The sequence below is a fragment of the Pelodiscus sinensis genome, chromosome 4, assembly GCF_049634645.1.
Source record: "Pelodiscus sinensis isolate JC-2024 chromosome 4, ASM4963464v1, whole genome shotgun sequence".
Classification (NCBI taxonomy): domain Eukaryota; kingdom Metazoa; phylum Chordata; order Testudines; family Trionychidae; genus Pelodiscus; species Pelodiscus sinensis.
The window spans coordinates 7430545-7442464 of NC_134714.1; positions in this window are offsets into that span (position 1 = coordinate 7430545).

Here is an 11920-nt window from a genome sequence, read left to right on the forward strand (position 1 = left end):
GGAAAGGAGTCTGTGGTGGACTCCGGGTTTCTGAGCCTCCAAGCTGCACTCAGGTCACGTTTTCAAGCACCCGGTAGGGCTGGGCACGTTAAAGACGAAGGAGGAAGCCGAGATTCTCCCCTGCTTACATCGCTGTAAGAAAAAAGCCACTAAATACCACGAGGCTCACGAAATAAATCATGAGGGTTGGCAACAAGGCGGCGAGCATCCAGGGCCCCCCATGCAGTAGGACCTATTCACTCCCAAGTGAAAGTTGCAGTGTGTCCACACCAATGTCCCTGCTACACTTTTCCAGGTGCAGAATATTTTTATGTGCACCACGGCATGTGCGAATGTGCACCACCCACAGCAACAAAATGGAGCTGTGGGCGCTCTGCTAATCCACGGGGCGGCATTTGAACCTCTCCTGGGCTGCCACACAAGTGCTCAGTCTACAGGGAACACTGGTCCATGCTATAAGTTGCACGGTGCGAGGACAAGGACAGCTGTGACAGGTGCAAAGAAACCCCTCGGGAGAAGGCCTGGCTAATTTCATGCTGTCTTCCTGTGGCTCCACCCCCTTCCTGTGGCTCCACCCCCTTCCTGTGGCTCCACCCCCTCCTTCCCACGTATGGAAGTCTGGGCCAATGGACAGAGCACCATGGGGTCTGTACTGGGGGACGCAAAGAGAACAGGGGTGCAGAGATGGCTGGTCCCCCTCTTCCGCGCAGGAATTCACATAGCGATTTTAAATGTTTAAAACGTTCAAAATGTACAGTGGAACCATGGCGAGGCCCGGGACCGTCCCTAGGAACACAGGTCCCCCTTCCCTCCTCCTCCCCCCCCCCCCAAATCTCAACTTGCGCCATTCCTAGAGTTCACCCTCTCTCCCGTCTCTTGCGTAAAGTGTCAGGAAAAGTGAATAAGGAAACTCAAAGCCTGTGCTAGCATTTCGGTATTTTATTGTAACGCATTTGTCCAAGTGCGGCGAGGTAACCTCCAACTCAGACACTCGACCAAGGCTTTGTGGTTTGACCAGGATTTAAAGCGGTAAAGAATTCAAGCTCTTTGCGCAGCATTAGCTTTTCTCCTTGCTGTAAGTAAGGACAGTAACGGCGTTACGTTAAAAATCACATCTCATCCCCAGCCGGGTAGTTCTCATTAGGATGCAGTAAACACAGGAGGGGACGTCTCTGTGGCCACATTAGTGCACTAGCTGGAAATATAAGTATAGTAAAATACAATGATTTAAGGGCCCACTCCTACAGGCCTTACTCAGGCAAATTCCATTTGATATTGGCATTGGAAAAGGTTCCGAAAAGGGCAACAAAAATGATGAGGGGGTTTGGAATGGGGCCCATAGGAAGAGAGATTAAAAAAACTGGGAGTTTTCAGCTCCTTAAAGAGGAGACTAAGCGGGATGGGGGGATATGATAGACGGCTATAAAATCATGACTGGTGTGGAGAAAGTGAATAAGGAAAAGTTATTTACTTGTTCCCATAACACAAGAACGAGGGGTCACTAAATGAAATGAATAGGCAGCAGGTTTCAAACAAACAAAAGGAAGTTTTTCTTCATGCAGCGCACAGTCAACCTGTGGAACTCCTTGCCAGAGGACGTTGTGAAGACTAGGATTTTAACTGAGTTCAAAAAAGAGCTAGATAGATTCATGGAGGTTAGGTTTATCAATGGCTATTAGCCAGGATGGGTAGGAATGGTGTCCCTAGCCTCTGTTTGTCTGGAGGTGGGTGACAGGGGAGGGATCATGTGATGATTCTCTATTGTGTTCCCTCCCTCTGGGGCATCTGTCATTGACCACTGTCGGCAGACAGGATACTGGGCTAAATGGATCTTTGGTCTGACCCAGTGTGGCCGTTCTTACGTTATGATCTCGACTTGCCAAAGAAAGGAGTTCAGGATCAGGCCCATAGGACAGTCCACAGCAGATAAATGAGAATTGTGCAATAAGTTGGTACACAGTGTTATGGGTTGGGCGCAGCCACTCCTCCTTTAAGATAGTGGAAAAGAGAAAGTTAAGCACCTTTATGAAATGAGATAGCTGTTTCCACCCAACAGATTGAACATAAGAATGACTGTACTGGGTCAGACCAAAGGTTCATCTAGCCCAGTAGCCTGTCTGCCGACAGTAGCCAGCGCCAGGTGCCCCAGAATGCGTGGCCTGAAGACAATGATCAAGCGATTTGTCTTGTGCCATCCGTCTCCAGCCTCCGACAAACAGAGGAAGAGACACCATTCCTACCCCCTGGAAAATAGCCTTTTATGGACCTAACCTCCATGAATTTATCTAGCTTCTCTTTAAACTCTGTTACAGTCCTAGCCTTCACCGCCTCCTCTGGCAAGGAGTTCCACAGGTTGACTGAGTGACAGGGAGGGATCATGTGAGGATTACCTGTTGTGTTCCCTCCCTCTGGGGCATCTGGCTTTGGCCTCTGTCGGCAGACAGGATACTGGGCTAGATGGACTGTTGGTCTGACCCTGTATGGCCGTTCTTATGTTCTAATGACCCTGAATTTTTGGACTGCTTGGGTCAAAAGGGCAAAATGGGCTGTTAGGAGTAGGAGAGAGACTGGAAGTGGGCATTCCTGGAAAACCAAGATGGAAGATGTCATGGCCATGAGGGATGGCCAGCAGCTTGGGGACTAAGGGGTTAACTATTTCTCTGTACCTAGCCAGGTATCTGCTCAGCCATTAGAAATGCAGACACAGATTTCAAACTGAGACAAAGGAATTTGGGGGTTTTCCCTCCTTTGTCTCTTGAGCCAGTTTTCTCTCTAGATACTGAGGGAAACAGAAGACATGTCTCTCTCCAAGAAAAAGACTCTTCATAATGTGTAAGTAGGGTAAAGTCTAGAGAAATCCTCCAGGTTTTATTGTTTTCTGGTTTGGGATTTTGGATCTGATGTCTGTGCTGTTAGAAATGGGTTTTCCTCTCTTTTGCAACTAAGTTTTGGCCCATGGGGGAATCCTCCATGAGAATATTAATTGGTGGCTCTTACTATCTAGACATTCCACCTAATTGGGGTATTGTTTTAATAATAAAAGTTCTTTCCTTTTTTAATTAACCTGGTCTTGGTTCATTTCTGTGTTCTGGAAAGTCTGCCTGTGGGATCTGCATGCCTCTGACGAGGGGACAACAATCACAGACTGCAGCTGGTATTTTCTTTTCTTTTCAAGCTCTTTGGGGAAAAGAGCTTGGGGTGCCCTAGGTTGGTTTCAAGTGTGCACCCCTGTTTGTGGGTTCAATAGCACGTGATGGTGGCAGCGGATTCCCCAAAATCTGGGTATTAGCATTTGGGGGGGAGTTTTTGTACCAAAGCCTGTAGAGATCAGGTTTAGGGGTTGCTTTTGCCGGCCCCTACTTCTGCATTCATCATGCCAAAGTGGGGAATTAGCCTTGACAGAAGACACAAGGACAATGCTCACAGAAATCAAAGAGGGACAGAAACAGGGGTGGGGAACCTCAGGCCCGGGGTGCCAGATGTGGCCCCTGGCTTGCCTGGATCCAGCCCCCAAGGCTCAGGGCTCCTCCCCCTGTATTGGGGAGCCCGTGATGATGCTCCAGTCCTCTATGGGGCTGGAGCACACAAAATCTGCTAGCCTGGGCCCCCCAGGAGTTCTGCTGTGTGAGGAGAATATGGGGAGTGTCTTTCTCCTCAGTTGGGGGGCACGTCCGTGAAGGTTGATTTTGGGGTTTTGCTTCTCACTTGAGTGCGACCCCAGACTGGTTTTTCTGTGGGTCAGCAGCCCCTGACCCAAAAGAGGTTCCCCACCCCTGGACCAAAGGAACGTAAACAAGAGCAAACACAGGGGCTGGACTCTTCACGAAAGGAATTAAAGCGGCACCTGGAAGCGTCCCAGAAAGCACTGAGCGCTAACTTGCAGCCGCAGATGAAATCTTTGTGGGGCAGCAACTACAAACTGTGTGGGCCGAATGGGAAACCCACCCACAAAACTCCCAGGCTGGATTGGCAAGTCCCTCCATGAGGTAACCGGTATCCTGAGCATCATGGGCCAGGAAATAGGGCAGACTTGGAGCTTGCTAACAGAGATAATCCGCAACAAGGTCGCAGGGACTGGAAAAAAATCACACCCGGGAAGAAATCAAAGGGGATGCAGACTACCCTGGAATTCAGCCTCTGGAACAAGAAATGGAGCTAGCCGGAGAATTTGGGCTGGACGGGACATTTACAATATTCTCTACTCTACTGGAACCCACAGACGCGCAGAGGGGAAAGGCTGGCCTGCAGATATTGCATACGCCTCTGAGGGGAAACGCTCCTGGGGAGCTCATTTGGCCCAGCTCAGTATCAAAGCCCAGATGAATGACCAGGAAGATGGACAGAAAAGGGGATTTTAAGCAGCCAACGTCGGTGGCTCAGCTCCGATCGTGGCATAGAAATAAATCCCCAGAGAAGAGAGTGGTTTATCCAGACCCGGCACAAACTCTTGCGATGTGGTTTGGAGCTCGCCATCCAAGTGAGTTAGGCTGCGCCCAGCGACGAGCTAGAAGGAGAGGGAAGAAGAAACCCCAACTGGCCTGGCAGAAGATCTACTGATACTTGAGTTCTCACTGGACCCGGATATCACAGAGGCCATTAGGATAAATGAGCAGTGGACCAGTTTAAAGGCTTCACTGCTGGGCTTGGACTTGCTGATCAAGATCAGCGAGAGGAGGTCCAGAAAGACACGCAGACAGGCTTTGGGATTTCCCAATGAGCTTGAAACTTTCCTTGTGCCCGTATCCCAGAAAAGGAAGCATCTACTAGTGAGGGGAAGCCGACGGCCATGGGCCCTGTATGTCCCCGTGTCCAGCGTGCATGAAGGGAAAAGGAGGTTCTAGCCCAGGCCCTGACAGGTTTGAACAATTAGGAAACAAAATTCATTGGGGCTACGACACAAAGGGGATTGGCAATAACACACAAAGGCCGGGAAGCAGCTCAGTGAAATGCTGCTACTGTGTACGACTGGCCGCGAAGAGGACTTGTGACAATACAAGTGGTTAATTAGGTGATGGTGTAATCACTGAAAATCTCAGTGGTTACACACTGAGGGAGGGCTCTGTAGTATAAGCTTTACACTGAAGAGCACCCAGCACGGGGCAGCAGCCGGCGTGCGCTAGGGATGTTAAATGTCAGTTAATTGAATAGTCGATTAACCGCATGAATTCTTATTGGCTACTCGACTATTCTATAGTCCCTGGGAGTGGGACCGGCAGCCAGTGTGCTCCAGCCCCGCTCCTGAGGAACCCCCTGTCACCCCGCGCTACCAGGGTGCCAGCTGGGAGCTGGTCTGAGAGGACAGTCGATTTAAAAACCAGCTCTCCTTGCAGACCAGCTACCTGGCACCCCGCGCTGCTGCCTCTGATACAGAGGCAGCAGTGAGGGGTGGCAGCAGCCCCTGTCCGGGGGGGGGTGTGGAGCTGAGCTCCCAGACCCGGCGCAAATCAGAACTGAGCTGAGCTGCCTGCCCGCCCGGCTCTTGGTTCACTTTCAATGCAGAGCTGCAGCGGGGGGTACGTCCTGGAAAGGCATCTAATCTGTCACATTAACCAATACGCTTTTGCTTATCAGTTAATTGACTGCACCAGGAGTGGCCAACCCGCAGCTTCTGAGCCGCTTGCGGCTCTTCAAAGGAAAAATGACGGCTTCCGCACATGCGGCTCTTAAAGGGGCAGCTTTTTTTTTTTTTTCCCCTCAACAACTTTCCGGCTGACGGAAGCTTGCTTGGGCCACACACGGCTGGTAAAGGGGCCGGTTTTTTTTTTTTTTTTGGTCAACAACTTCTTTCCCTCAGCTCTTTGCGCTGTATCCACCACTATTTTGGCTCTTTGTCTGTAATGGGTTGGCCACACCTGGACGACACTATTCCATCCGTAGTGCACACCAGCCCCTGACACGCACTCGCTCCTGCCTGTAGTCCCGCTCCTGAGAAGCCGGTTGCTGTCCCATGCTGCTGCCTCTGATACAGAGCCAGCAGTGTGAGGTGGCAGCCAGCTCTCCGGGAGCAGGGAAGGGAGCCTGCGTGTAACCGATAAGCCCAGCCTTGTCAGTTAACTATTTAAACGGTTCTACTAGGACACTGCTTCCCTGGATTCTGAAAGCGCTCCAGATAGAGCTGCCCCAGGGCGTCAGCTGGCTCAGCGACAGGAAGAGGGTGCCCTAGGGTGCCTTTTTACAGCAGTGGCTTTCCACCTCTGGTCCCTCTGCCCCGGGAGCGCACAGACTCTGATTTCAACAGGGGGCTGCACGTGAAGGAAGAGTGAAAACCTCGACCTCACAGGGCCACGAAGGCAGGTCCGAACACTGCAACACAAGCAACTTGTGAAAGTCCCTCACCCGGTCCAGGAAATGTGGGAACGCGAAGCTGAAGGGAAGAAGTTTGGAGGAACACGGATCAGCCCCACCAGTTTGTTTCTGTCTAGGCATCCAGATGCAAGCAGCAGGAAAGTTGGAGTAACGCTTTCAGGAAAGTCTCGTGCTTGGGCTCTTTGATGTCGGGGGCACGTCAGGGAGGAGACGCCAGGACTGTGCTCCATTATATCCACATTATAACCACATAAAAGGCCTTTTGCAAAGCCTCACGTTAAAGCTGCCCAGTGCTTGAAGTGCTCTGAAAAAAGGAAGTAAAATGCAGGACAATGTAGCACTTTAAAGACTAACAAGATGGTTTATTAGATGATGAGCTTTCGTGGGCCAGACCCACTTCCTCAGATCCGAGGAATCTGGATCTGAGGAAGTGGGTCTGGCCCACGAAAGCTTATCATCTAATAAACCATCTTGTTAGTCTTTAAAGTGCTACATTGTCCTGCATTTTACTTCAGCTACCCCAGACTAACACGGCTACATCTCTACCACTGAAAAAAGGAGGCTCTGATAATTTGGGAGCAGCTGGCTTTATGTATGTATTTACTGAGGCCAGGTCTGCTGCCCTGTGCAATTCCACACTCCACTGAGTGCACCACGCAGGGCTCCGAGATTCTTAAGGAGAGACAGACAATTGAGGAATCTCTGGACAGCTGCCCATGGCCTTCTTGGTCCTGAAAAACTGTAATAGAGATGTAGCCGTGTTAGTCTGGTCTAGCTGAAACAAAAGGCAAGATTATATATAGTCCTATATATAGTCCTGACTTGTGTTTCTGAAAAACTGTCTGATTTGGGATGCTCCCCCAGACCTAAGACTTTTTATCATATTGACCCAAGAAGCAGCTGCTAGGAAGAATTCTTCTGCTGAGCTCCTGCTGTCTGCACTGGGGATGAGGGCGGTATCTCTACACCTCTCCGAGGTGTGAAATCCACACCCCTGGCAGACATAGCTACACCAATGCACAGTCCAAGTTTGGCTCAGTTCTTGCAGAGCGTATCCCTCTCTACAGCCAAGTTAATTTGTCTTCTGGGAGCCCGTGTAGGAGAGAGTTAAGATGTGTCCTTGGGAATATAAATGACCTGGTAATAGTTTATATGTGGATCTCAGCCAGTAAATGTAAGTCTGAGGGACCCTTAAACAAATATCACTCAGAGAGAAGAGTTACGAACGAGCCATGAAGGATTAGTTTTTTTAACGAGTCCCAGTGGAGTTGCTGGACGGGTTGATAGTGTTTTAAGTGATCCAGGAGACTTACTTCCAGCTGCTTGGGGAAAAGTGGTGTGTCAGAACTAAACATTCATTTTACCAGAACTTCTGCAAGCAGGACCCCTTGCACTTCAAAGGATGCCATTCTGCCGCACTGCAGAACTGAAGCTGAAAAACACAGCCTGCTTTTTGTCCCCCATGAAGGCCACAACAGGAATGGTTTTAATGGTGATAACTGCAAAGTAATTCATATTGGAAAACATAATCCCAACTGGACATACAAAATGATGGGGACTAAATTAGCTATTACCACTCTAGAGAGAGATCCTGGAGTCATTGTGGATAGTTCTCTGAAAACATCCACTCAGTGTGCAGTGGCAGTCCCAAAAGCAAACAGAATGCTAGGAATCATTAGAAAAGGGATAGAGAATAAGACAGAGAATATTTTATTGCCTCTATATAAATCCATGCGTACAGATGCGATCAACTTATTTCAGAAAAAGATATCGTGGCATTGGAAAAGGTTCAGAAAAGGGCAACAAACATGATGGGGTTTGGAATGGCTCCATATGAAAAGAGATTAAAAAGGCTGGGACTTTTCAGCTCAGAAAAGAGGAGACTAAGGGAGGATATGATAGAGGTCTATAAAATCATGACAGGTACAGAGAAAAGGTAGGTCTACACGGCAGAGCTATTTCGGGATACCGGAAGTATCCCAAAATAGCTATTCCGTGTCTATTGAAGCAGCCCGTTATTTCGAAATAAATTTCAAAATAATGGGCAGCTTATTTCGACGTTCCACGAGGGTTAAGCGAAATTTTGGAATAGCGAGTTATTTTGAAATTTGGTCCTCTGTAGACAGCGCCAACCTATGATACAAGTTATTCTGAAATACACTCAAAATAAGCTACGCAATTTGTGTAGTTGCAAATTGCATAGCTTATTTCGAGCTAAGGGTGCTCTGTGGATGCACCCAAAGCGAATAAGGAAAAGTTATTGACTTGCTCTCATAACATAAAAACTAGGGGTCACCAAATGAAATTAAGAGGTAGCAGATTTAAAACAAACAAAAGGAAGTTTTTCTTCAGGCTGTGCACAGTCAACCTGTGGAACTCCTTGCCAGAGAATTTTGTGAAAGCCAGGACTTTAACAGGGTTCATAAAAAAGCTAGATAAGTTCATGGAGGAGAGATCCATCAATGCTTATTAACCAGGGTGGGTAGGAATGGTGTCCCTAGCCTCTGTTTGTCAGAAGCTGGAATGGGTGACAGGAGAGGGATCACATGTTGATCATCTGTTCTGTTCATCCCCTCTGGGGCATCTGGTGCTGGCCACTGTCGGCAGACAGGCTATTGGGCTAGATGGACCTTTGGTCTCACCTAGTCTGGCCGTTCTTATGAATATTGTCACAATCACATAGCCCGATACTGCTATCACTTCCTTCATAGAAACCAGACCACTGAAATGAAAGGACTGACCAGGCCAGGGAGATCAAAACCAGGCTCCACTCATATTTAGCTGTGTGGAACCGCGCACGTACAGCTCAATGAAACTATAAGAAAGAATGTGGAGAAATTGGAGAAGGTCCAGAGAAGAGCAACAAGAATGATGAAAGGTCTAGAGAACATGAGCTACGAGGGAAGACTGAAGGAATTGGGCTTGTTTAGTTTGGAAAAGGGAAGATTGAGGAGGGACACGATAGCCGTTTTCAGGTATCTAAAAGGGTGTCACAAGGAGGAGGGAGAAAACGTGTTCATCTTGGCCTCTGAGGATAGAACAAGAAGCAATGGGCTTAAACTGCAGCAAGGGAGGTTTAGGTTGGACATTAGGAAAAACTTCCTACCTGTCAGGGTGGTTCAACACTGGAATAAATTGCCAAGGGAAGTTGTGGAATCCCCATCTCTGGAGATATTTAAGAGCAGGTTAGACAGACATCTATCGGGGATGGTTTAGATGGTGCTGGGTCCTGCCACGAGGGCAGGGGACTGGACTCAATGACCTCTCGAGGTCCCTTCCGGTTCTAGTGTTCTATGAGTCTATATTATTACTAAGAATCAATTTTATCTCTTTAGTTTTTTGTGCTTACACTGCGCATTAAGACAGCTGATCTGTTTCCTGTGAGAATTTTGACCTGTTTCCACTCAAGAATCTACTGTATGTTTTAGAGAGTTTGTCTGTCTGTGTATTTGTCTGTCTGTTCAAGAACTCCTCCGAAATGGGAAGATCTAGGACCACCACAGTTGGTCGGCAGCTTCCTCTTCTCATAGCTTAAAGCAAGGGCAGGGTTTGGCTGCGCCAGGAAAACAGGATGTGCCTAGAATGGGATTGCTGCTCAGAAAACCGAACAGAAAAGAGACAGACTCACCAGGCAGGTGAAAGGGACAGGCTGGGGGCACCCGCCACCCCCATCCAGGACTGCGCCAGCTCCAAGACTCGTACCTCCGTAGGCACCCTTTAGGAAAGGCGGGGGAGGGGCTGAACCCCCTTCATTTTTGCAGGGGGATCTTGCTGGCTCTTCCCTCTCATCACTGTCAGGGAGCAGTGTGGGGGGGGGGCGTAGTGCACAGTTTGCTACATCCCTCACTTTGGCAGGGGAGTGCAGGGGGCAGACAGGCTGTGCACTTTGATCTCGCTCCCTGATAGGGACAGGAAGGGGAAGAGCAATAAGCTCTGGTATGAATCTCAGGGGCGCCCCCTTGGCCCCCTCGCCCTCCCCACACACACACACACTCCCCAGCTGAGCACCTCCTGCACCCCCACTCCTCCAGCCCCCTTCCCTGAGCCCCCCACTTCTCCTAGCCCCTGCCCTGACTCCTGCACCTCCCACATCTCCGCCTCCTGCGCAGAACTCTGCCCCCCCAACACTCCCCAACCTCCTCCATTAAGCCCTCTGCACTCCATCCCACAGTTAAATTTCTTAGCGGTACTGTTGTATCACAACCCCTCCCCCGCAAACTCCTACCCTGAGTGCCCTGGGGGGGGGGGGGTTGCAAAACAACAATACCTTTAAGAAATTGAAGTTACTTTCACCCCTGGACTCAACCAAGATGACCCAGAAAATAGGATGAACCTGCAATGGGCTTGCTTCTCAGTTCACCTTACAGAAGAGAGAGCAAAAGGAGCAATTTAGGGTAGTGCTCTGTTTTGACCCAGCTGAATTGACACTTAGGCTACGTCTACACTGGCAAGATTTTGCGCAAATACTTTTAACACAAGAGTTTTTGCGTTAGAGTATTTGCGCAGGAGAGCGTCTACACTGGCATGTGCCTTTGCGCAAGAGATGTGCTTTTGTGCAAAAGCATCCGTGCCAGTGTAGACGCTCTCTTGCGCAAGAAAGCTCCGATGGCCATTTTAGCCATGGGGCTTTCTTGTGCAAGAAATTCATGTTGCCTGTCTACACTGGCTTCTTGCATAATAACAGTTGCGCAAGAGAGCTTATTCCTGAGCGGGGGCATCATAGTTCTTGTGCGAGAAGCCCTGATTTCACACATTAGAACGTCAGTGTTCTAGTGCAAGAACTCCCGTCAATATAGACAGGCAGGTGCTTTTGTGCAAAATCATGCCAATGTAGACACAGCCTGACAGTCTGAAAGCTGGAAGAAACCGGTATTGTAAACCACACTGCCCGAAAGCCCTTTTTTGTTAAAACATCGCACATGATAACAGTTTACAGGGATGAGGGAAAAAATGCACTTGATGGAATTCCCATTTTTAAAACTTACTCCAGACAATTAAATGGAAGAATGTTAACAATCCCTTTCGAAGGAAACCCAAAGTAAAAATTAATTTCATAACAATAACATAGTGATAGCTCTTTCTTCAGGCTGCCCCTCCCCCCCAATCTTTCCGGAGTGAAACCTGTGAGCGCTAGCAGGGGTGGATGCGCCCTTTGCAAAGCACTGGGTGGGAACCCAGACAGCACGGCCGGTCCCGGCTGGTACAGACAAGAGCAGCGCACCCCCAAACCCTTGCAGGGCGCGGGAGCGGAGCTGGGGAAGCAGCGAGCTGCGCTAGACAAGGGCAGCCTGGTCTCAGTGCCCGTCTCTCCCCACGAGTCGTGCGTGTCCGCGCTTCTGCCTGGCTGGGGGTGCGCCAGGAGGAGCCCGGAGGGAGAAGCGCGCAGGGGCCGTGGCGGGGCTCCCCAGCTGGGGCAGGGGGTGCGCCAGGAGGGGCCCGGAGGGAGAAGCGCGCAGGGGCCGTGGCGGGGCTCCCCAGCTGGGGCAGGGGGTGCGCCAGGAGGAGCCCGGAGGGAGAAGCGCGCAGGGGCCGTGGCGGGGCTGCCCAGCTGAGGCAGGGGGTGCGCCAGGAGGAGCCCGAAGGGAGAAGCGCGCAGGGGCCGTGGCGGGGCTGC